The 5,102-nt window shown below is 34.2% G+C and overlaps 1 long non-coding RNA gene across 1 annotated transcript; it reads left to right on the forward strand.

Moving 5' to 3' along the window:
* Positions 1-438: 438 nt before the first annotated feature.
* LOC149134998 (uncharacterized) lies at positions 439-4,298 on the forward strand. Its single transcript, XR_016242112.1, has 2 exons — positions 439-717; positions 4,150-4,298. It is a non-coding gene; the product is annotated as an uncharacterized LOC149134998 (long non-coding RNA).
* The last annotated feature ends 804 nt before the right edge of the window (positions 4,299-5,102 follow it).

Consider the following 5,102-nt stretch of genomic DNA (forward strand, 5'->3'; position numbering starts at 1 on the left):
GCTACGTTCTGAGTTCAAATTCCGCCCAGGTCGACTTTACCTTTCATCCTGTCGGGGTCGATAAATTAAGTACCAGTGAAACACTGGGGACGTTGTAATCGACTAGTCCCCTCACCCCAACAAATTTCAGGCCTTGTGCCTTTAGTAGAAAGGATTATTACGTTAAAATGTTGATAACAATAATGCATTTGCTCACAAAACCTAATAAGCCTCAAATAAACTTAAATTACAAATTTCTTAAAATTCTTCTACATTTAAACGTGTATACAGACTTCAGTGATATAATGTAAGCTGTCAGTATTAGAGAATTTGCACGATTCTTCTCCATAGCATGTTTTGTAACTTAGTGACGTAGTATTGTCCTGACGTTATGATTGGTACCATGGTATTTGGTTTGTTGTCGTTGCTGCAGCTTACTATTTTCTGCTCGACAGTTGGTAGTCGACAACCTGGCAGTATAATTTCATCGAGTTCTCTCACCAATATTTTTCTCCTCCTCTTGAGAAAATTATAAAAGTCGCTTTTAGATATAACAGCAAAATATTCTTGCATGATATTTTCTTTCTTTCGTAAATGTCAATACAAATATAGATCTCGATGGATTTTGTTGATAAAAGAATGCACTGGTAACTATACAGATAGCGCTTGGTGGATAAGTTTAGGATATGATAAAACCCTGACTTGGGAAATGCCAGACTTTGACTTACAACAATAAAGGTAAAGTTTACGTATACGTTTCGCGAAAATGAACATCGACAAGCTAATTAGGTAATTCATGTGGTTAATGGCAATATATGTAGTTATATTTGAGTTGTTGTCTAAGTGGAACAATTTGTGTGGTAGTGTTAATGGTCATTGCTGAAAAGAAAAGTTTGGTAAACGCATGTGAATTGAAAATGAACGAAATGACTCTGTAGAGGCTAGGCCAAAGCTAACTTCTAGTACAACGAAAGAACCAAATGACAATTTAAGCGTGAGTGTTGCTAAAATAGAAATCAAAACTAGAGGGACAAACGTTCCTGGTATTAAGCTAATGTACCCAGTGGATGCTAATCATTTTTGTTTCTTAATATAGCCTATAACATGTCTTAACATTTAAGTTTGGATTGGTTAAAAGTTTTGAGTAAATCTTCGATTGTGACAACGGTAAAAGTAAAGAAATGGTCAAGCATTTTCGTTAAACTAGCCAAAAATGGCCCACAGGGAACCAGTAAGTGAGCTACTGATTGACTAAAATAATTCGCCTGTCAGAGGCGGAACTTATATCTCGTCTGCATGAAAAACATTACAAATACTTTCAGCGCAAAACCTTTGTTTCATGTTGTTTATGACGACAGTGATGACGTAATAGGAAGGTATGTGGAAAGCTTAGAAACAAACTTGTGTATTAAGTTAAATGGATGGATTGGACAATTCGTTTCATAAAAATATGATGTGACAATTCTTTGTGTGGTCGTTCTCGGTTTATCACTTTAGTGACGATGCCAGTGGCGTTTAGGGAGATAAAACGTTTATGTATTTAATGAACTATGCTCCATTATTGTGTAATGTTGCCATAAGTAAAAAAGTAAAACTGCCCATAATTTCAAGACTTTTTCTGTGGACTATTTCAGTAGTTCTCTCTCTCTCTCTCTCTCTCTCTCTCTCTCTCTCTCTCTCTCTCTCTCTCTCTCTCTCTATCTATCTATCTATCTCTCACATTCTCTCTCTCTCTCTCTGTCTCTCACTTTCTCTCTCTATCTATCTATCTATCTATCTCTCACATTCTCTCTCTCTCTCTCTGTCTCTCACTTTCTCTCTTTCTCTTCTCTCTCTCTCTCTCTCTTTATATATATATATATATATATATATATATATATATATATATATATATATATATATATATATATATATATATATATATATATATATATATATATATATATATATATATATACATACATATATGTATACAAATAAAGGAAGAATCTTGCAGGAGATTAATTTGTTACTTAGTCCGATGTTGTCTGTGGTGACGAATGAACGACAAAAGAATTTGTGTTCGACCGTTTATGATCTCTATGTAGACATTCTGCTCTATGCTGCTGGTGACAGCGTGGCTATAATGCCATGTTTTTGGCACAACTGATATTTATGTGTTTGTATATGTATGTACGTACCTATGTATGTATGTATGTATGTATGTATGTATGTATCTATCTATCTATCTATCTATCTATCTATCTATCTATCTATCTATCTCTATAGTGGAAAGGTAGGAATCATGTCTTTTCTTGTTTATTCTTTTTCTTGCTTATTTCTTTCTTACTCTGTTTTTATGAAGATTTCATCCAAAGTGTTTATTTTTTGTTCATATTGACAGTGCGATCCAAATCTCAGAGCTCCCATTAGTTTGCATGTTACACCAGGAATAGAACTATTTACTCACAGCTTCTGGCTGGTTTATCCAAGGTATTAGCTTGTAATTTAGTGGTGCAATAGAATAGAAATTAAAAAAAAACAATGCAAACAAGCAAAAAAGAAGAAAAAACATAAAAGTTACTTAAAATAGCTAATAACTAAGAAAAACTGTCTGGTTCCACTCAACTCGAAGTTATATTTCTACCTAAATAATGTGTATTTAGATTGTTTTAGGGTCACATATGGTCAAATAACAGTTACAAATTCTTGTTTATCTGTTAATCTTATTGTCAACAGAGTCAGTCAGTAAAACACTAACTGGCTCCGCTCTATATATTTCTGTTGACGAATTGAGAAAACTGTTAAAGCCTCGTGCAAAATTCATTGTTGCAATTAGTTACATTCTGATTTTAAATTCCGCCGAGGTCAATTTTGCCTTTAACCTCTGGAGGGTCAATATACTAAAGTACCAGTTAGAGACAAGTTTCAATGGCATCGATCAACTCTCTCCGCACATTCCATAGTCTCTGCAATTCAATAGCTAGGTTCTGGTATTTTGCGATTTTTTCTGTACCTCTATTATTAATTTTTTCATCATTTGGAACTGTAACGTCAATTATCTTGCACTTTCTATTCTCTTTATCAACTACTACCAAAATCAGGCCTTCTAGCTTCTATTACTCTTCCAGTCTGAATGTTTAAGTCGCACAACATGTTGTATTTCGTACATTCTAGTACTTTACGTGGTTCATGTTCATACCCTTTATCAGTATGGTCAAATTCTAGAATTCTACATAGCTCCCAATGGGCTGCACTCCCACACGTGACACTGAAATGCGGGAAGGATCTGTTGGCTGCAACGGAGGTGGAGTGTGCAAACAACTGTTTTGGATAGTCTACTCTACAATATTCAGTTTTCTGTGAGTCGAGGAGTAGTAACGTTGCTAAGAAAGGACCCACTTGATTGGGATCATGGTGACAATTTTCGGCCCATAGATCTGTTAAACGCAGATTTCAAAATTTTGGCCTAGGTGCTTGCTAAAAGGATGGTGCTTTTCAGCGATGGTCTAATTATTTATACGGGAATATAAGCCATCCACGACAACCTCTATATTAAACGATACGTCGTAGAGAGCCTGGGATCACGGTGACAATTTTCGGCCCATAGATCTGTTAAACGCAGATTTCAAAATTTTGGCCTAGGTGCTTGCTAAAAGGATGGCGCTTTTCAGCGATGGTCTAATTATTGAAACGGGAATATAAGCCATCCACGACAACCTCTATAATAAACGATACGTCGTAGGGTGCCTGGACAAGGAACATGGTAGCGTAAGCCCCCTGATCACTTTCGATCAATGAAAATCTTTCGAGAGGATCGAGCACCAAAACTTGGCTGCTGTTTTTTCGGTGGCCGGTTTCAGATCCTTTATCTGCGGTTTCATTGTCGCAGTTTACTGTAAAATCCTCTTGATATTTATGATGAATTACCAACAATGAGAATAATCAGTATCTTGCTCTTGGTCAGTCAACGTTGCATCCTCTCATCTCTTCTTTATGTGCTGACTCTCGAGCCACAACTGCAGAAACTAGAGACGTTGAGGGGTAGTAATATTTGAGGCAAATTTGCCGCTCTTCTTTCTAAATCTTATGATTCTGGAGAAGTTCTATTGTTTGTTAAGAGATAAAGGCATTAATGTTATTGTTGCGGTGTAACTAATTGCCATGGAATTAACGGTATCTTTCTGGCAGTTGCTGAAATTGTTGGCGAAAAACTCCCCATAAAATGATGCTGATGATAATGACGAGACTGAGAAACGCAGGTGAAAGAAAAGAAAAAAAAATAAGCCAAAATATCAATAAAAATAGTAAAGTAAATGAATAAATAAAAATAATAATTATTTCAAATTTGTGTAAGCTAATTGAAAACGTAAATTAAATATCAGAAAAATGCGAAAAATTGTATTGATATAAGCTAGCTACTTGTTAACCTTGTGAATATTCATTTTCAACATGTTTCCTTAAATTCCCACAATAAAAAAGAAAACCACACATGCATAAAAACATGAAAAAATATTCACACGCATATACATACATATACATACACAAGCACACATATTATACATATATATATATATATATATATATATATAAAGATAGAGAGAGAGCAAGTGTGAGATAGAGAGAGAGAGCTTGATAGAGAGATAGCTAGCTAGATAGACAGATGGATATCGTACTTACAAACAGTAATAGACAGGTGCATCGGAACACACGCAAATACAGATACAATACAGTGTATATGTGTATGTATATGTATGTGTGTATATATATATATATATACATGTGTATATATATGTATACATGTGTATATATATATATATATATATATATATATATATATATATATATATACATGTATATATATGTATATATGTGTGTGTATATATATATATATATATATATATGCATATATACATATATGTATGAATGTTCGCATGTTCCCTACTTCTTAAATGTTTATAAACATTACACAGAAATAAAACATTGCACACACTGTCTTCATACCTCTCTCACACATAAACACAGGCAGGCATTTGGTGTTCTCTCTCTCTCACACACACACACACACACACACACACATATATATATATACATACATAACTATGAACATTACAAAATCTCAAAAAGCACACATAGGAATAAAA

Source organism: Octopus bimaculoides, chromosome 6 (assembly GCF_046866305.1).
Source record: "Octopus bimaculoides isolate indiv1 chromosome 6, ASM4686630v1, whole genome shotgun sequence".
Taxonomy (NCBI): domain Eukaryota; kingdom Metazoa; phylum Mollusca; class Cephalopoda; order Octopoda; family Octopodidae; genus Octopus; species Octopus bimaculoides.